Consider the following 21,146-nt stretch of genomic DNA (forward strand, 5'->3'; position numbering starts at 1 on the left):
TTGGTGCTTTGAATCAGCCTCCATGTGAGAGTTCAATAAAAATATAACAGATGCTGAGTGTTTGCCCTAAGTACTGAATCGTCTTTCTCCATGTCTTCTCTGGGGCTGTCTTCCCCCCCCCCCCCCCTTGGACTTAGATCCCTGGGGCTGGTTTGCTTTCTTCCTGATGTTGTGGAGGACAGAAAATGATAGTTTTTAGGGTTTGTAAACAGTGTGAGCCCTTCCTGAGCTGCTGGTGGGTAGGTGGAGAAAATCAGTGTTTGGTGCTATGCTCCACGGGCCACACCCACCCATAGATGTGATGGCTGACTCTCCGCAGCCTGTGGGAGCGCCGAGGGGGGCTTCCTGCAGAAGAGGCCTCCTGGGGCTCCAAGAGCATGGGTATACATTATACAGCAAAGGCATATGTACTTTATTTGGGGGTTTTGAAGCCCTAGTAATTTTGAGGCCCATTTTGGCTTTTTCCTTCCCCAAGGGCTGTGCAATATTTAATGACTCAACCCTGATTATACTCTGGATGTTTCCTTTCCACTGATGTCAGTTTATAGAGCACTCCTCCAGCCAGTGTTTGTGCGAGGGGGAGGCGGAAGGGAGGAAGAAGGCAGGCCTCCAGGACCCCAAGAGTGGGCTTCGGCGGCTGCCCCCACGCCCTGGGGAGGCCAGGCCCTGACGTTTTAATGCACGGTGCTTCCGGCTTCCAGGCTTCCTGGAGGAGTCCAGTCGGCCGTGATGAATGGCACCTGGGGGTCTGTCTCCTGCAGGGCTGCTGGTTCTCTGGTCAGGAGCCTCAGTGAGAATGTGGGGGTTCCAGGTGGAGACACCTTCATGGGGTGTGGGACCATTTTTAGGTCTGTTTGTTAGAGGTGGGGTGTTTGGCAGGAGCCTCAGAGCAGATGTTTCAAAAGTGGTGTGCTGCATCTGCGGGGTCTCTAGGACGTCAGCTGGACACTGGGAGGGCGGGGCTTGGGCAGGAGGGGTTTAGTTCTGAGCACTTAAGCTCAGCTCCTTAGTTTGGCTTAGACCCTAGAAGACTAATTTCCTTTACTCAGCCCTTCGGAGAAAGAATGACCCAGGGTAGCCTGGTAAGGACTGAGGAGATGGCTTCCTGAGCATTCTTTCCAAGGCCCTCCCTGCCTTCCTCTGACCACATGGGGCGGGGCGGGGCGGGGTGGGGGCAGAGAGAGCCTCTGGCATCACCCCCTCCCTGCCCCCCCAGCCCTCAGCCCCTCTGGGCCAATTCATTCTCTGCTGTTTGGCCTCGAGCCTCTGGAGTTCTGTGAGATGGCAGAAATCAGACTGCGGAAGTCCTGAGGGAGAGGCGCAAGAGCAAAGACTAGGAAGTGGGAAGGCAAGTGGGAGAAAATAGTAGCACAAAGGTTGTGAAAAGTCTGGGGCTGTGAACTGGCTGGGGTGTGATTATTATTATTTTGGCCACTAGCCTAGGGTTAAGTAGATGTCAGTGAGCAAACTTAAAAAAGAGTAACCTGTGCCTCTTGCCCCTGTACTTCAACTTCTGCAGTTGCCGCTGTGCTGAAACGCCATCTGGAAGCCTCCAACACCCCTCTGGGGGCCAGATCTCACAGCTTGTTCCTAGGTGCCCTGATCCCGGGCTGCCTTGCACGTTTTGCTGTTTACCACCCTTGCCTCCTAACACCTTCTCTCCCTTTTCTGCTGGGATGCCTTACTGTATCGACCCACCGTCTCCTGGGACTGCTCCTTATCTGCCATCCCTTCTGTCTCCTGCGTGGATCTATATCCACTCAGGTCCAGGGGTGCTGTGGCTGGCACTCTGCTTTTTGGTAACTCCCTTTTCCATGCCAGTGCAGCCAGCCCAGCTCCTGGGGATTAGGATTCTGCAGTTGCGGGCCCCAGAGAACTGAAGATCATTCCACAAACATCTATTAAGCAGCCCCCTGGATGCAAGTTTCAGGGGAGACAAATACCAGCAGCCTGGGATCATCCAGCCAATACTTGCTTCCCCCTGGCCTTTTATTTCCAAACGCCCCATCCCTTGAAAACGCTGAGTGACATCTAAATATCTAAGGAGGCTAAAATCCTACTTTTCTATAACTTCAAACAATATCCCTTAGCCTCATACTTCCCAGTAATTTGATGAGAGATGCAGAGAGTCTCATTGGATTTCTAGAGCTGCAGCAGCTTCAGCCACGTGGGAGGCGGATGTGCTCCTGAGAGGATCCTCCCCACGGTTCAGAATGCAGGGCTGAGCTCCGGGGATTTGTGTGTTCTCTGGGTCTGCATCTTGCACAGGCGACTTTGAATTTGACACCCCTGTCACATAGCCAGTGCCTGGAAACCCTGAAACTATTCCTGGTATTCATAATTCACATCGGGTAGGCTTGGGCGGTATTTATAGCGCTCCCCAAGACAAGTTATTGCCAAAGGAGGTAGTGACACTTATCAGGTGCCGTGTAGGAGACACAGAGCTAAGCACACGCTTCTTTGGGCTAATTTTAGATTCCCAGTGCTGGGGATGGGAATGAGGGCTTATCACATAGTCTGTATGCTTTCAGAGTCTCTGATCTCCCTGGGAGACTTGGAAGGACAGACATGTATGGCCATTTCTGTTGCTGGGGCTTGGCATTGCCCCAGGGTATTGTTGGGGACCTTGTCTCACTGCCAGGTTCTCCCTGAGTCCCCTCCTGCTGTCCTCTGGCAGGAAAACATTGACATCCTAGCATTAGGTCACGATGCTGTGAAATGGGGTCCAGGGTAGGAGATCATTTGATGATAGGACATTATGCCTTACAAACTAAGTCTTGTAACCTGTGAATGTTTGACATGATGTTTAGCTTGTCCATGGCACTGTCTCCCCTTGGTAAAGGGGGATCTCCTTGGGGATTCCTGGGAATTTTTGAGCTGCAAATTCTTTAAGGCAGAGGTGGATGACTTCAGAGGAGCTGGGTCTTGTCTTCCTTGGGGGTTAGGCCTTGCTGGATGAAGAGCCTTTTCAAGCGACTTGCCTCCCTGGAATCGTGGCTCTGCCCAGGGAGAGTTCCTGCTGCAACTGAGGTATATGGAGTGTGGCGGGCAGGAAGCTGGTTGGTTGGTGTTGGCGCATTCTATTGTCTTTAAATGATAAAGCTGTGACAAACTGAGGGACTTGACAGAGGGAAGGTGTGGGAGTGTGCGTAGGCAGACACCTGCCTGCACTTTGTGGGGCCAGTTGCCAGGTGAAGAAGCCCTGGGTTGGCTCAAGGGAGAGTGGCCAGGTCACATCTTACCCACTTCACTGCTTGGCTTTAGGCAGTTCTTTCTCATTTTTCACATCCTTGGAAGTACCCAGGATACATTCCCTGTGCTTTTCTTTCATGTGGCTTGTGTTACTCATGCTACCTGTCCTAATATAGATAGCTATAGTTCGGAAGCAGGTCTACCAGAAAGCTGGAAAAAAATTTTTCTCAAATGAGGGTGAGTGATAGTCATGTCTGCCCCACTGTTCCTTCCCTTTCTCAGGACTTGGGAATGTTCACATGAGGCCACAATGGAGCCTCTCTTGGCTGGCAGCTCCTGGAGCTGCTCTGCTGAGGCTGTGCTGGCATTACCATTGCAGCAGGGGCTTGTGTGGGGATAGGGAATGGTGGCAAAGCTTGCTCTTGCTCCTGGATCTTTTTCCAGTTTCTCTCCATTGAGAGGATCAGGCAGGATCACCCTCCTGTCTCCCTCCTGATTCCTTGAGATGGATATTATAAATGGCAAATCTGCAACCTCTTATATGTTGGGAACCTGGGTCCTTCTGGGATCCTACCTTCTTCTGAGTTGAGCCTAATGAGAAACTGCACACTTCCTAATTGTCCATAAAGAGATGGCTCTAGTTGGTCCTGTTTTTTCTGTACCATCCCTGGATTGTCTCTCAAACCTCCAGATTCATATTATCTATCCTTTTGTCCATGGGCATGTGGGTAGTTTCCAGATTTAGGCTCTTATAAATAAAACCAGTATGGTTATTCTTGTACATGCCTTTTGCCATAGGTGGAGTAGTGTTTCAGATACGTTTTGATATGCTTTTTCTAGTGCATTCATTCACTGAGTAGTTACTGGGGTCCACTGTGGGACAGTCTTCACACCGGCCCTGGGATGATTGCAGGGAGCAAGAGGAGCAAGGCTTGGTGGGGGGCGAGTGCCAGATAGCTGAGGGAGGGGAGCAGCTATTTTGGATGGATATCTAAAGAGGTGACATTCAAACAGACTTGAAAGATGGAAGCCGGCCAGGTGAGTGGCCTGGGGGAGTACTCTGTGCAGAGGGAGGAACATGGGCAGAAGCTTTGATGGCGGTTGCTGCTGCCTCAAGGGCGGCCTGGTCAGCATGGACAAGTCCAAATGTTGGCTAGACCCTACCCAAGCTAGTGAAGTAATGGCCTGGGACACTTTTCTTTGTAGGAGGGAGGGAGGGTTTTGCTTTGCTTTGTTTTTTAAATGGAACTAAATGATGGAAGGAGCGCTGCTGGGGACTGTTTCACAGAAGTTCCCAGGGGAGGGCCAGGTGGCATGCTCTGTGACGATGCTCTGTTCTATCCACAGCTGGCCCCTGGTCTCCTGAAAGGCCCATGAAGTCCAGTTAAGGGAAGCCATGGAGTTGGCTGGTCAGTCTCTGAGTTGTTAGGGCCTTTTGTTTTTGGAAACTAGCACTGCCCATTGGGTTCCTGGTGTTTAGCCAGTGACTCATTTTCCCAGACTCTCAGGATCCAGCTTCCCAGCCTGGGAATTTACCAGGCAAGGGTGATGGAGAGGTATCATGCCTAAGGGGTGCAGGGAAGTCTGCTTAGGCACAGGGGACACTGTCTTTAGGAGAAGGGTGGGGTGGTTCTGTAGGCTGAATAATTAGAGATCCAGCAGGAAGCAGTGGCCCTGAGCTGGTCCAGGCCTCCCTTCCAGGACTATCAAATACAAAGCCAGCTTGGAGCAAGGCTCTGGTGGGAATGGGAACCACATGGAGGCTGCAGGCTGGACAGCATCCTCTGGTGACTTCTCTTTCTTTTTTGCGTTGCCTTGTGTCTCATCTTTAATTAAAATGCCCTTGTTAGGAAATCTCCTAGCTCTGGTGAAATGCTACCCTGACCACAGTGCAGCCACCCCCATAAGGAGGGAGGATGTGGAAGGAGACACTCAAAACAACTTCAGACTCCCAAGAATTCTCTTTGCCTTGTACAGTTTGGCTGATGGCTGTGGTCACAAGAACCCTGTGGCTGGTTGGAGTATTGAATCTCCTTCAAAATAGGGGTGCCCCTTGCCTGTCCCCTAGCTCCATGGCGCTGGTAACCCTTTTCTGAACTCCTGTGGATGTTTTTGTAGCATTTCTTTCCACTCCTTCATGTTATTAGTGAATAAAGAAGATAAAAGCTCTTTTTTATTTAATAAACCACTTAAAACTGTGCCTCTTTTGGAGCCGGGCTAAAGCCACCCACCAACTTCCCTCTCCCTGACCCCACCTCTGGGTGGCTGGGGAGTTGGGAGGAGCTCTCTGGTAATTCCCCTCAGTATCCCTCCCTCCCTGCTTTCCTCCCTTCCTTCAAAAGTCAAATTACAGTTCTGTTTTTTTTGATATGGGTAAAGAATTGGGGTTATTAATTTACAGGTCCTGTGATATCAGCAGTCACCTCCCTGGCTGGGTAGCCTCTCATGGATTTTCCTGCCATTGGGTTCACTGCCTCGATCACGCTCCCCTGCCAGGGCTTCTCACGGTTGGTTGGCACTCAATGCTTAGTTGCTGAATTAAAAAAAAAAAAATCCTTCAACTTTCCTAATAGTTTTCTCTTGATTTCTCTTACAAATCTTTATTTCCTGGCACTACTTTCCTTGCAAATGTGAAATTATATAAAAAGCTAAGTTTGCTTCCTGGGGAGTTTAGTCACCTCCAGGGAGGCACCTTTTATCTTTGTTACTTTTTGTTAGTGTAATTTAACTATATATTTTAAGAGTTGTCTCTATTTGACTATAAGTTACACCTGACTTGGAAGGTGTAATTAGTTAGAAGTGTTCTTCAGTCTACTAGGGAACCCAGATACTTCTACTGCAATTAAGTAATTAGAAATTTGGTGTTATGGAGGATCGCTTTTATCCTTAGCAGCCAAATATCAAGCATTCTTGGAAGGCCGGGTGAACTGCTCATTTTAAATGCAAATTCTTTGCACAGTTAGGAGGAAAATGGAATTGTTCTGGCTCCCAGCGCTCACTCTGCATTTTTGACATTCCTTTTGATGGCTGAGGGGAGGGCTCATGACTAAGTCCTTCAGCATCTTTATTATGATTTCGGATTTGTACTTGCTGAGAGGAAGCCTTGCTCTGGGACATTAACCCTCTGTTGCCACCTGTAGAGTTTTCACTAGTCTTTTTTCCCCCTTAAATGATCTTTTGATTTCTTCTCTCATTTGCTTGATAGATGTACTGGGGAACTTGTGAGTGGGTGGTGGAGCCAGCCTTCCTTCCTTCCTTCCTTCCTTCCTTCCTTCCTTCCTTCCTTCCTTCCTTCCTTCCTTCCTTCCTTCCTTCCTTCCTTCCTTCCTCCCTCCCTCCCTCCCTCCCTCCCTCCCTCCCTCCCTCCCTCCCTCCCTCCCTCCCTCCCTCCCTCCCTCCTTCCTCTCTCTCTCTCTCTCTCTCTTTCTCTTTCTTTCACAAATGAAATGTGTTAAATCCTTTAGTTCTTAGCAGGGATGTATGCTGTTGCCCTTTAGCTTTAGAAGTTCCACTTCTTCCCTGGCAGTGTGGCTCAGTTGGTTGAGCAGTGTCCCATGCACCAAAAGGTTGCTGGTTTGATTCCTGGTCAGGGCACATGCCTCGTTTGCAGGCTCAGTCTCCAGTAGGGGGCATGCAGGAGCCAGCCGATCAATGACTCTCATGTCAATGCTTCCCTCTTTCCCTCTCTCTAAAATCAATAAAAACACACACACACACATATATATATTTATATATTTTTATATATATATAAAACTTTATATATATATATATATATATATATATATATATATATAAAGTTTTACTTCCCTCTCATTTCGCTTTTAGGTGTCTTCTCCCACTTTTCCCATTAGCCAGCTGCTCTGTCCTAGCTGCTGCAGATCTGGAAAATCCGTGGCCTCCGGTATAACAGAGGCAGTGAGATTCTATGCAGCCTGGCTGGGCAGGTGGTTTACGCTCTGGGAGTCAGAGAGAAAGAGTGAAAGTGTGCACATCAGTAAGCAGTGATGAATTTATGAAGGCGATTAAGTTCGTCTTCTCACCCTGGCAGACAAGTCACTTTCCTTGTCCTGAAAGTGAGGATTTTACTTGTAGAACAGCTCCTGTGTTCTGTGACTCTGGAGACCATTGGGTGTATGTGGAGGGGTACAGCCTCTCAGCTGAGCTGGTTGCTTTCACGGCAGCTGTGTATATACAGCTGGAGCCAGTAGGCAGGGTTTTGGGAATGGCCAGGTGGTAGTGTGTTTTCTCTACCTACCGAACAATGGTTTCAGTACTGATCAGCCCTAAGTTGGGATGGTGGGCTGATTTATGGTTGCCAAGTATTACAAAAATGCAAAAGCCTTAGTCAGTAGTTCCCCCTTATCCATGGGGGATGTGTTCCAAGCCATGGATGCCTGAAATGGGATGTTACTGAACCCCTATATATAGTATGTCTTTTCATATGCATACCAGTAAGAGATTAACAATAACTACTAATAAAATAGAAAAATTATAACAATTTACTGTGATAAAAATTATGTGAAATATGAACTCTCTTTCAAAATATTTGGAATCCCACTTGATATTTTTGGACCGTGGTTGACCGCGGGTAACAAACTGAGGAAAAAGAAACCGCAGATAGGGGAAGGGGAGTACTGTCCATTATTGAACGCAGTTGGCAGTCATACTATTTTCCTAAAATTTTATTGTAAAGATTTTTTTTCTTTTTGCTTATGCATTTTTACATAGCAGAATACAGTTCAATGGGCAAAAGTTTCCATTTCTGTCCATAGTTTGTTGACTGTATAGAATCAATTGAGAGTCGGGAGGAGGTCACTGAGTGCAGGAACTCTCTTCTTTTTATTTCTGTGGACTGGGAGGTCACCGGGACTTATTTGGTGGGTAGTGATGTAGAGGAACAAGTTGCTTTCAGCACTGCTCCTCCTTCCAGGGGAAATGTGACGGTGCTGAGAGGCGACTGGTGGGAAATGCCCCTGATCAAGCTGTTAGGGTAAGAGACAGTAGCTCCAGGCTTGGAGAACTGCCATGCTGGAAGGCCTTGAGAAGTAACGGTTGAATCCAGTTTGGAGGATGCAAAGTTTTTAAAGCAGGCCCCTTTCCACTTAGTGACCCAGGAATTCAGGTGCTGTGTCCAGACCAAGCAGCCCGCAAGGGGAAGGTTGAGGGCGCATGACTTTGCCCCAGAGTTCTTCCTTCTTCCTGTACTTTAAGTAAGGGTTCTCAACGTTGGCATCGTTGACATGTTGGACTGGGTGATTCTATGTGGTGGGGACTGCCCTCTGCGTGGGGATGTTTAGTGTCATCCCTGGCCTCTCTATCTAGATGCCAGTAGCATCACCCCTTCCTTCAGTTGTGATAGCCAAAAACGTCCCCAGATATTGCCAAATGCTCTCGGGGCAGGAGGGCTGTACATTGCTTCCCTTTGAGAAGCACCACTTTAGAGAAATATGATGTCCCTTGGAATTCATAAACACAACTCTCTATTAACCTGGCCCCTTCCCCCTTTTGCTTTGAAATGCCAGGTATGCAGCTAAAACAGCAGCTACTACAGCTCTTGTAGTAGATAACACTGGCTCAAAGGCCAATTCTAAGAAAGTGGCCAACACAGTTCTGAATTGAATTGCATTGTGCTTGGGATGACAGCTTTCCCTCAAATATGTTTGATTTTGGTTTTCCTTTTAGATTTTGGATGCTGACAGCTTATCTCCACTAAGCAGCTTGAGCTTTTTTTAAATTCTCATCTGAGAATATGTTTTTTGATTGAAGAGAGAAAGGAAGGAAGGGAGAGAGAGAGAAACATCGATCGGTTGCCTCCCATATGCACTCCAACCAGGGATCAAACCTGCAACCTGGGTGCGTGCCCTGCCGAGGAACCTAACCTGCAGCGTTGTGGCGTACGGGACGACACTCCAGCCAGTTGAGCCATCCGGCCAAGGCAGCAGTTTGTACTTTTAATTTTAGCCAATGGATGAGAAGTCAAAATACTCTAAAGGCCAAGGAGATTTTGACAATCTGAAACCAGTTAAAAATCAGGCCCCCGTCCTGTATCCTTGTGTTTAGCTGGAAGAGAACACTCATCAGCTTAAACCTAGAGCAGATGTGTGGGCAGATGTTAACGTGAACCATGACCTTATGAATTAAGGAGTGGCTGTGAACTGATGGGTGCAAAGGGGTGAAAAGCCACGGACTGGGAGGCCAAAGACCTGGGTTCTACACCTGGGCCTGCCTCCAACTCTCATGGTCAAGCCACCAAACATTGGGGGCGGCAGGTTTCTCATCTGTAGGAGGAAGGGCAGAGCCAAGATTTCTGCTTCCTGGATGAGGGGAGGTACTGGGTGGTGAACCGGGACAAATCCGAGCCTTAATTTTACACAGGGAATTTGGAAGACAGAAGTTATGTTCGTATGAGAGAAAGCATGCACATATTGACTAAGTGCAAAATTTGCGTGACATGAATTTAAGCTAGAAGGTAGAACTTCATAAATAAGGGAAATCTCATGCTTGCTGTGAATGGCCTCCTGGTGTCAGGTGGTCCACCCCCCTCATCTGGTGGGATGCTGGCAGGAATGCTTGCTAAATGATGGGCCTGAGAGTCTCCAGAGTTCCTTTTACTCCTCAAACTTCTGCTTGGAGCAGAAAAACACATCTTTTGGTGTAGAATCTTGGATAACTTCACACGCCCATCACCAGAGCGGACCTTAGGAGGAATGGGCAAAAACAGTACAGGTTGTCTGGCCTTTAAGAATTCAGGCACTTCTACTCTTTCCCTCCTCCTTTGGTGTTTCTGTGGTTAAGCTTTTTTCTTCCATTCTAGAGTGTGAGTCTGTAACCAAAGCCGAAAAGAGGATGAGTCTCCTGCTGTTGTGCGACCCTCAGGGCTTATGCCCGTTACCGAAGAATTTACCTAATCTAAGAAATGTGCCAGAGGAGGTAGCACGCTGAATAAATTTCTCCGAAATACCTCACCACAGAATGGTGACAAGGGGGTTGGCCCAAGGGGTCAGTATTGAAATTTAAACTACTGCCATCCCTTAACAGCTGGGGTTTACTTAGCTGGAGATATTAAGACACTTCCTCCAGTCAATTTTTGTTCCTGAAATTATTTAATGTTAAAAAGGAATTTTTTTTTTTTTTTTTTTATGTTGATGTTCCTGACAGCCCTTTAGAAACTAACATCAAGGGCTTCAGATGGGACGCATCCTCGTCCTGTCTGGTTTCTGGAGAAAGAGAAGGCCGGCGAAGGAACACCTACGAATAAAGTCAAATAAAGTCGTCGTTGAGGAAAGGGCTCCTGAGGCCATTTGTCACCATCACCTTTTGTGAGGCAACTTCACTATATGATGTAATAAAGATAATTTATAATGTTTCATGAAAGCAGGAATGGGCAGTAGTGGGGTTTTTCTTTGTCTCTTCTTGGCATGTAATTGAAACAGAGCTTGGAGCAAATGAGAAACATTTGCGTTTGGGGGGAAATAAAGATTCCAGAGGCTTCTTGACTGGGGTCAAATATTGCTTCCTTATTTTATTTGGAGCATGTAAGTAGACTTCTCTGGGACGAGCATTAGCAACAGTACCGTGTCTATCTGTTCATAGGCAAATGCATTTTCTGACCTTAGGGAATTGTCTAAATTCTAGACCCACCTAACACACGCAGTGAATCAGAAAAAAAAGTGTGTGGGTTGCTCTGTCTCAAAAGAAAGAGATGGCTGTAGCGTGAATTTATAAATCCAGCTCCTTTAACCTTGCTACTTGTCCAGAAGCAGTGTCCTTCATAAGGAAAAGTGTGCCTGTGCATTCCCAAGTCGCAGGCCTTTGCAGTTGGTCCCAGGGGAGCACTGAATTGGCTGAGGAAGTCTGGTTGTTCGCCCCTTGGGAAATAGTCTGGCAGATGGACTAATGTGATGGAATACTTGTGTTGGTGGAGAGTGCAAAAAAACCCAAAACAAAACAGACCCCAAACAAAAAAAATCTATCCTCTTGTTCAAGCTGTGTGTGTGCTTGATTTGATTCTAGAACTGGCACCCAGAGAGCTACCCTACAAAAACTAAGGCATAGGCATTTCATGGGTATTTGAGTCCTTGCTGTTGCCAGGGTTTATGTGGGATGCTATGTAGGGTACAGAGATAAAGGTGGCATCCTTGCCTACCAGGAAAATCTAGGAATGGTGAGAGGCACACAGAAGCTTAACTCTCTGGTATGAGGTCTCATAGTGGGACAAGGGTGTGTAGAGGAAGGAAAGACTACTTTCTGTTGGGAGGATCAGAGAGGTCATCTTGGAGGCTGGGTGGTGGGATCTGGGTTTGAGGGGAGGTAGGTTTATAGCAGATGAGGAGCTTGGACTTTCTTGGGAGGAATGACCTGGGTGTAGACCTCAAAGTGGGCGAGTAGAAGACAGGATGTGGCGGGGCGGGGAGAATCCCAGACACACTCTTGGGACTGGTTTGTGGTTCGTGGGTGTGTGTGTCTATAGGAAGAGTCTGAGTCAGGGTAGTCAGGTGGGGGGTCTGAGTGTGCAGGGCCTCCTATCCCAAGGTAAGAAATTAGAACCGTATCCTGAGTGCAGTGGAGAAGGAAGGAAAGGAGTATAAAAGGCGGCCCTGTAAGGGGCGCAGAAAATCCCAAGAAAGGAGGGAGTGAACACCTTCGGGTCTGATTCCCTGTCTTTCTGCGGCTGTCAGGCTGATTGATGGGAGAAGCAGGGCTGCTCATGTGGGCTGGGCCTTTGGGAAGATTGCTGAATTTTTTCTTACATCTTTATTGCAGAATGTGAAATATCTTTATTCCTGAATGTGAAACCATGGAGTTATGCTAGACTTGGAAAGAAGTCCGAGCATACCCTTCCTTCTCCCCAATCGCTCTTATTTGTGTTCATTACCTGCAAAGTCCTCTCTGAAGAATCATCTTTCACCCTCTTCTCACCCTTTCCTTACTGTAAATTGACTGGGTGCCTTATGTAAGGTGCTAGGGGTGCCAGCAGGAAAGGGAAGACTTTGCTCTCAAGGGGGTCCAGGCTGAGACAGATGAGAGAGGAGAGGATCCTGGGAGAGGATGAGAGGTGAGGTGCTGGGGGTTCCCCTGCAGAGGGAATGGCAGGAGAGCCGTAGAAGGGGTGCGGGTTGGGGCAGTGGCTACGTCACCACCCGGTTGTGGGGGGTGATGCGGGTTAGGGCTTACTTAGATATTTCCTACCTTCACATGTGATTTAGTTTCATTGAAACAGCATAGCCTCTAAGTATGGCAAATATATATTTTTTGGTTGTTTATTTATACTCCAGTTGCTATCCCAGAACCAGTTTGGGGCAGACCACAGACTATCTTATTGTGCGGTATCTATTCAAGGGATCCTTAATCCGTGTATATCTAGCATTTGCCTATAGAACAAATTAATTATGCTCTGGAAATATTTTTTACTATTTTAAAAATGTATGTAGGGGCTTTTGGGATTAATTAAAATTTAATTCATTTAAGAGCTTTTTTTTTGTCTTGATATCTCCTTTCTCTAAGGGTACTAGAAGTACAACTGTCTTATGTGTGTGTTGGGCCGGGTGGTGAGGGTGGTGGTGGTGTGTGTCTGTAAAACTCTTTGACCTTAAAAGGTACCACCGTTTCCTCTCCCAGCACTTAGCACAGTGCCTGGCACCTCGGTGTATAACGAATAAATTAAGTGGGGCAAATGATCAGGGGTGCAGGAGCAGATCTACATGTGGAGCGCATTCATGTACCCTCCCCGCCCCTTTAGGATTGCATGTCATATTCCCCTTGCCCTGGTGTGACAGTGGGGAGGGAGACACCGTGAGGCCTGGGGCTTGTGGCTTTTCCTGCCTGTGTTCTCCCAGGCATGTGAGAATCATTAGAAATTAAAGTTTAGCACAGTCTAGTGCCCCAGAGATGCAGGCCTGTTATTGGAGGGTCCACTTTCAGTCCCGAGCCAGGCCCTTGATTTAAAGGAACTAGCTTTTGGATATAGTGACTAACGCGCTTAGGGTTAGCCAGGGTCTCACTTCTCACAGGGGGTTTCAGCCCCCTCCTTGGCTGAGGAGCTCTGTCTGTGGATTGTCCGGGTTAAATAGCAAAACCTACCTCTGGAGTCTGTTTCCTGGCTTGGCCATCCTCCCGAATGGGTCCCCTAGGGTGGAAGCAATGACTGCGCAGCAAGTGAGCTCTCTGAGTGTGAGAAGGATCCCACTTAGATGCAGTCTCACTGGGAAAGGGGCATGAGATCATTTTTTCCCATGCTAGTTTCTGAAACCCTTTGTCTTTCTGGAATTGGCAGGCCTTTACTTTTCCTGAGCTCTTACTGTTGGTTTCCCTGTAAGCTATTGTTTTGAGCCCATCAAGAAGAATGTTGGACTCGCGTGTGTGTGTGTGTGCTCCTGTGAAAGCTCATAGACACTCTCACGTTTACGCTGTCACATTCACACACACTGACACTGACACACGCTCACACGCACACACACGGGAAAGCCATGCCCACCTTGGACTCAGCAGAGGTGGCAGTATCCAGTGGGACGTTTTACTTTGAAGGTGATACTAGAGAGTGGGTCTGTATTTTTAATGTGGCTTTTTCTCATTTTTTAAAACTGCACGCTTGTGTTAGAGTAGAAGAGACATTAGCAAGAGGTAAGACACTACAGTATTTCCTGTATGTGCCACAAAGTACCGTGCATCGGCCCTGCACAGAGCATGGGTGCAGGCTGTCCAAAACCAGGTTAAAACATTTGCTCTGAGGGTGTCAATGTTTGGCTGTTGTAACTAAAAATAAAAATGACAGCTTTGTCTGCTAGTGAGATTACAAAAAAGGGGTCTTTCCCTAATAATGTGGCTTACCGTTGCTCAAATTATTAGGAAAGAAGAATACTTTTCTTATTTGGTCAAGATAGTATTGGTAATCAGGTGGCAAGGATTAGGAATTGAGACATACTGGTCATGTCTCTACACTGCACCTGTTTATCTGGCCGGTGGATGCCTTGGCCAGTCACTGAATGAGGAGGACTCTCCCAAGGAGGGTACTGATGAGGCATCTGAAAGAGAAGCTGTAAGGAACCCCGGCCTGTACCCACCTGAGGAAGGAGATGCCCAGATGTCCATCTAAACTCTGCAGAAGTGTCCTGGCCTTTGTTCCTGTCTTAGCTGTTGAGGGAGACTCACTGATTACTGTTCACCGTAACAGAATGTGCCACAGGAAACAGGCCTGCAGGGCGTGTATGGGGAAAGACCAATGGGTTCTCGAAACCCAACACCAGCTTTTCCCAGAGTGACTGGAGGCATCAGAGGTCACTGTGGCCTCAGCCCAGAGCACAGGACTGTCCCAGGGCTTGGACTTTTAAAAATGGAATGTATTTATAGCCAGTGCCCCTGGGGCCAGAACTTGTAACTGTTCCCTGTCGGGCCCCACCCCTTGATCAGCACTAGACTCACTCCACCGGGTGCTTGGTGTGTCTTAAACTGGGGCTGAGAACTCCTGGAGGTCCCTGTCTGCATCTGTCATTTGTTTTCATTGTTTTTCTCTGACATATATATAGAAGAGTATATAAAACATACAGGTTTAATTTGAAGAGTTAAAAAGAACATTTGTGAAGCCAATAACCAGATTAAGAAATAAACACTATGAATACCTTAGATGCTCTCCCATCCCCTCAGAGGTAATGAGTATCTCAGCTTTTTGTTTTAACAACCACTCCTTGCTGTTCTTATTTTTATTACCTATGTATGCATTCCTAAGCAATAGGTGTTTTGTTGTTGTTTTAAGTTTTGGAAATTGAGTACCAAACATAAACAGTTTTGGGAAGCTCCCTCTTGAAACTGTTACTCAGAGGATCCTGGGAGAAGCAGAGGCTCCCAAACAGTTGTCAGCATTGCCAGTCATACTTCTCCACCATAAATGCTGCACAAAGCCCATATCCTCACTGCTCTGTGCTCCTGTGTCTCACTCTGTAAGTGGGGTTGCCATGCACGGTCCCATTTACAAAGGGATTGTAGGAAGATCAGAGAAAGTTATAAAAGGGGACGCCTTACAACAATTTAATTAAGCAGGAGTCCTTAACCAGAGGCACAGAGAGAAATTTCAGGGGCCTCACAAACCCTTTGAAACTGAAGGCATTTTGTTCTTTGGGGTGAAAGGGTCCATCATATTTCCAGAGTTTGTGGACTCTCCTTCCCTATAAGGGTAAGGAATAATGTGGTCATTGTGGTAGCTTGCTTGTGTTTGTTTTTAAATGAATCCTGGGGCTGATGAAGATTCCTTGAAATGCGTCCTGTCTGCTTGTGTGTGAGTCTGCGTTGGCTTTTTTGTTGAAAGGGAAATGAGCAGTAAGTTCTACCGTGGACTGTCCAGAGTGGAATCCTTGATGATGCTGTGGGTGGCCTAGCAGGCTTTGCATTTTCTCTGAAACCCACGTCTCCTTCTCTTGACCCAGAGTAACTAGAATGCTAAAGTGGAGGAAAAATTGGAATGGTTGTTGTAGTTTCAAAACAAATGACCTCACTGCCTAAATTCCACTTTATGAAATTCCACTTTATGCAAAAGAAACCCTTTGGCTTTATAAATAATAATGGATCTTTGGGGAAATAGATCCAAATGCCCATTTAGCGAGGGTGGGGACAGATTTGTCACTGCTGAAGCTAGCTCCCTGGAAACAAAATACAACTATTGTTACACCAACCTCGTAGTTATTTCCTAAGAGATATGGCAATTTAAATTTATAAGCACTGACATTTCACTTCTTCAAAGTGGGCGAGTCTTTATGCTTTGTATAAGCTGACTTAATGTGAGGGACTTTTCGCTTTGTTCCAGCCGTGTAAGGGAATTGTGGGATTCTCTAGCTGAGAGACACCTGAGTTTCATCCTGTCCATGCTCTTGTTACAGCCAAGTTGATTGAGGGGTCCGTAAGACTAGGTGTGATCTGCCCAAGGTTGCTTCGACTTGTCAGGGTCAGCTGGACCTAGAACCCCCGAGAAGGAGGCAGCTATTTAGATGATTATGGTTTAGATATATAATTAAATAAAATTTAATTTAAAGAACCATAATCAACAAAATGAAAAGACAACCCCCTGAATAGGAGAACATATTTGTCAATGACACATCTGATAAGGGATTAATATCCAGAGTTTATAAAGAACTTATAAAACTCAACACCAAAATACCCCAAACAATCCAATTAAAAAATGGCAACAGACCTGAATAGATACTTCTCCAAAGAGGACACACAGATGGCCAATAGGGATATGAAAAGATACTTAACATCACTAATCATCAGAGAGATGCAAATTGAAATCACAATGAGGTATCATACTTTTTGATGATGGCTATCATAAAAAAATCAACAAGTAACAAGTGCTGGCGATCGTGTGGAGAAAAGGGAACCCTCGTGCCGTGCTGGTGGGAATGCAGACTGGTGCAGCCACTGTGGAAAAAAGTATAGAGTTTCCTCAAAAAATTAAAAATAAAACTGCCTTTTGACCCAGTGATTCCTCTTCTGGGAATCTATCCGAAGAAACCTGAAACACTGATTCGAAAGAATATACACACCCCTATATTCATTGCAGCGTTATTTCCAATAACCAAGATTTGGAAGTAGCCCAGGTGTCCAAGTAGATGAGTGGGCAAAAAAAGCTGTGGTACATCTACACAATGGAATACTACTCTGCCGTAAAAAGGAATAAAATTTTACCCTTTGCAACAGCATGGATGGACCTGGAGAGTATTACGCTAAGTGAAATAAGCCAGTCAGAGAAAGATAAACATCACATGATCTCACCCATATGTAGAATTTAATGAACAAACTAAATCTCCAAGCAAAATAGAGACAGACTCATAGAGAGCAGGCAGACAGCTCAGGGAGTTGGAGGGGGGAGGGATTGAGCAAAAAAGGAAACAAAAGAACTCATGGACACGGACAGCAGTGTACAGGTGATTGTGGGGGTGGAGGGGGAAGAGGGCATGGAGGGGATAAATGGTGATGAAAAAATTAAAATAAATAAACTATAATCAGAAGACATTTCCTAGAGAATTAGCATTTGGCTCATCCGTTTATTTTAACAAAATGACCCTTGACAACTGTCTTAGCCCACCACTCTTTGAAATGTACTATTTCCTGGGGGGAAGGGGATTCTGATCTCCAGTGTCTAGAACCCTAATGTAAGGAAAAGGAGCCTTCATTTTGGTTCTGTGTTCTTTATTTCTCATAAATTTAGAATTTTTAGATCCTCAGGTTTTTTTTCCAAAAGTTTTTAGAGTTTCTGCCTGTACTCAAATATGAACAGTTCTGGAGTTTTGTTTTTTGATTTTTAAAAATGTTATTTTTGAAGAAAACCAGGAGTTTCAGTTTGGCTGTTGAAAATCCTTGGGGATTAAGGAGAGGGAACTGGGGGAATGGCTATGATGGAACTGCAGGCTGCCTTGTCTCTTCTTCTCGGTTAAAGAGCCAGACAGAATAAGAATAACATTTATTTAGAAACTGAGTTTTATTAAGGAAAGTAATTTACAGGTAAATTTAAGCTTTATGGACTTGGTTCTGTGATTCCATTCCTGAACTTGCCATTACTCGCTGCTGATTTTGGACAAGACCTGTTTTCTTTCTGAGTCTTGGTTTTTCACATCTGTAAAGAGAGGGCTTGGGTCTGATATCTCCGAGGGCCCTTTGCAGCCGCATATGTCTGGACTCCACATTGTGGAATTTGCAGAGAGAGGCTGCTCTGGAGCTACTGGTAGCAGGATGGTTGGTGCCTCTCCCGAGGTTGAAGGCGGAGTTGTTCCCAGCTGTGTCACCGCACAGTGCTCTGAGACCACTTACCTGCATTCACATTTTCCCTTTTCACCCTCATAATAATCGGAACCCCCTCAGTGTCATTCACTGTTGTGAGAATGTTGCTCATCTGCTAATGTGGCCACCTGCACTGACACCTGTCATTTCCCATCTTTGCCAGTGCGCTGCTGCAGGGTAACATCTGGACTGGGCTGCTGGACCTGTGGATGCTGGGCTGCCCACAAGCTCCTGGATTGACTTGTTGAAAGCAGTGAGTAGTCTCCATGTTTCTACATTGCAAGCAGCTATAGACCAGTGAGATCTGAGGGCTGGAGGGGTTGTGGCCAGCAGTCACAAAGTCCAACCAGGGCGGCTGATGGACTTCCTCCCTCTGCAGCCAGCCTCCCTCACACCAAGCTCCAAGAGCCTTGGCGAGGCAGTGGTGACTCCAGACACAGCCTTTCTGCCCCCAGCAGTCATAATGGTCATGGGGCCTTCTGAATATGCCTCCTTGGAGCTTTGTTCCACCGCCAGAGCCAAACATGATTCTCCATCTTTTATCTTTACTGGCCTACAGGAAAAGTCTCTTTAGGGCGGCAAATACAGGAGCTGTTCCCTCTGCCTGGTATCCCCTTCTCCAGCATGTTCCTCCTCACTCATCGAGTCTTATCCTAATGCAGCCCCTAACACCAACCCCTGTTAGAGAGGCCTTATCTGATGACCTCGTTGAAAGAGGTCTTCCCCCAACCGCAGGCAATCTCTCTCTCAGACCCTTGCTTGCATCTCTCTCTGCATTTACAACAGGATAGGTCTCTTCAGTCACTTGGTAGACCATCCATCCATGCATGGAACCATCCATTCATTCATTCGTTTATTCATTCAACCAATGCCTCTTTGAGCACTGCATGCCAGTGGCTAAGGCAGACATTGTCTGTGCCATCGTGGAACTTCCATGAAGAAAGAAAAAGTTAAAGTAGAAACCTAAACAAACGATCACACTCTATCTAGTAGACTTGGTTGTAAATGGTCTAACGCAGTATCATCTGGGGGTATTGCTAAAATGCAGGCCCTGCCCAGCTGGTGTGGCTCAGTGGTTGAACGTTGCTCTATGAACCAGAGTTTCACAGTTTGATTCCTGGACAGGGCACGTGCCTGGGTTGCGGACTCGGTCCCCAGTAGGGGGCATGCAGGAGGCAGCTGATTCATGATTCTCTCTTATCATTGATGTTTCTAACTCTCTTTCCCTCTCCCTTCCTCTCTGAAATCAATAAAAACATATTAAAAAACAAAACAAAAACAACTCAGATCCTGACTGGGTAGGTCTGGGTGGGGCCTGAGATTCTGCATTTCCAAGGAGTCCCTGGTGATGCCCATGCTGCCAGTTTTTAGGTCACACTTGGAGACGGAAGGTCTAAGCTTCTCGATGCATGTAAGACGTGGCCTTGAGTGTGACTCCTGGTGAACTGCCTGAGCTGTGCATCTGTAAAGCCACCAGGAGACCCAGTGGGGTTGTGTCTGGCTTCCGCGGCGTGAGGCTGAGGGGTCTGGAACATGAGCCTGGCTGGAAAGTATGGGAGCCTGTTACTCTCACCTGTGTCTGCGGGCTTGTAGCTCATGTTATTGTAGGTTGTGGTTTTGTCAGTGAAATCCTACCTTAAATAACGTGCTTTTTAGATTTATGAGATGAAATCCTGTGGGGGTCTCGACAGTGTGGCTACTCCGTAAGTATTTCTGAAAAGACCGAAGTTCGGTTTTTTTGTTGTTCTTAAGAGCAGACTGTGTCAGCCAGCCTAATGTGGCACTTCAGTGGGGTGTGGAGAAGGGAGACCATGTTGGAAGCTGTGAACTGACCACAGAAACCTCAGAGCAGGCAGAGTGAGGAGTCCAGGGCAACCCTGCCAAAGCGGGTGTTGAGTCCAGGCAGTGAACTGGCCCTGGGTTCTCCTGAGACACCTGCATGTGGCTGCAGGCTCGGCTCTGTTGCATTGCTCAGTCAGACCTTTCAAAAGTCGTGTTTAGTTTTCATGAGAAGCCAACTGGATTCTCCCCTTGAGTAGTTAATAGTTTTAACAGCCATTTATGGAGTACTTAAACGAGACACTGGGCAAAGTGCCTGTCACACGGTCTTGGGCTTTAAACCTCCCCATAGCCCATTAGGCAGGTTGTCGCTGTTTTACAGACTACAAAACTGAGGTGTGTGTGGGGGCGAGGTAATTCACCTGGGGCCACTCTGCAGGTAGGGTCGGGGTCAGGGGTTCAGCCTGTCGGGCTCTGGGTCTCTGATTATTTCTGTTATTTTCTTTTGTCTTTCCCCCACCCCCACCTCACCCCACCCTCACCCCCATTATAGTCCTAAGTATGGCCCTTCCCTGTGTCAACTCTAAAGTATGATTTCTATAGCACTTTAGCCCCTTGAATTAAGGGAGGAGCTTGGTCAATGTGGGGAGAGATGAACAGGGAAGAGAAAGTGTGTGTTCATTTGGAGGCCTCTTCTCACCCCACCTCTGCCGGCCTCCGCCGGCCTCCCAGGAGCAGTTCTCCACAGGGACTGTGATTGCTGCTGGTGGGGGCCTGGGAGCCAATGCACAGCTTGGTCCTCACAGCTGGGAGGCAGCAACCGCGGGGTCATGGTGATTCACTGTGCTCTGAAAACCATTTTCTGGCCATTCTGTGGCTTTCTTTATCAAAGACAATCTCTAAATAACCTCGCTGCGCTCAGGGTTATTTTGTCTTTTCTCCATCAGATATGCTTTTCTCAAGGTTTTCAGTTAGGCTCCTCGATTTTGGCTTCATGTATATTCTGAGCCACTCTGCACCAACTTAATGCAGAATTAACTTGAACCCACATAGCTGGTCTTCTGTGGCAAGGTATGCGCTCCGATTCTGACGTTTTGGGCAGCGACAGGAACCATGCTGTTACACTGCATGCAAACTCTGTTGCTGAACCCATGCCCGCCCTGCCCCTCTGGAGTGCTGGGATGGAACTGGATCTTAAAAGCAGCGCCTCTTTGTTTACTTAGGCTTGGAGGGTTACGCCTGCTTTGTCACCCAGAGTCCAGGCTCCAAAGCTAGTGGGACCTGGAGGCACATCGCAGCTCCGTGGTGTGTAATGTATGCCCACACGTGTTTACCTGAGCCTCAGTGTTCTCAGACAGGCACCAGTGACTAGTGGCTTCTGTTTCCTGGGCCCGTGTCCTCAGCAGTGAAAG

The 21,146-nt window shown here is 47.1% G+C and overlaps 1 protein-coding gene across 2 annotated transcripts in view; it reads left to right on the forward strand.

Annotated features, from left to right (window-relative positions):
• Nucleotides 1-21,146, forward strand: part of TLN2 (talin 2) — a 392,818-nt gene that overhangs the window by 55,777 nt on the left and 315,895 nt on the right. For both annotated transcript variants that reach the window (XM_081132101.1, XM_081132102.1), the window contains exon 2: nucleotides 18,119-18,208. The gene's annotated coding sequence lies outside the window, so the exon portion shown is untranslated. The remainder of the gene's footprint in view (nucleotides 1-18,118; nucleotides 18,209-21,146) is intronic.

This window comes from Miniopterus schreibersii (assembly GCF_964146895.1).
Source record: "Miniopterus schreibersii genome assembly, chromosome: 1".
In the NCBI taxonomy this organism is placed as follows: Eukaryota; Metazoa; Chordata; class Mammalia; order Chiroptera; family Miniopteridae; genus Miniopterus; species Miniopterus schreibersii.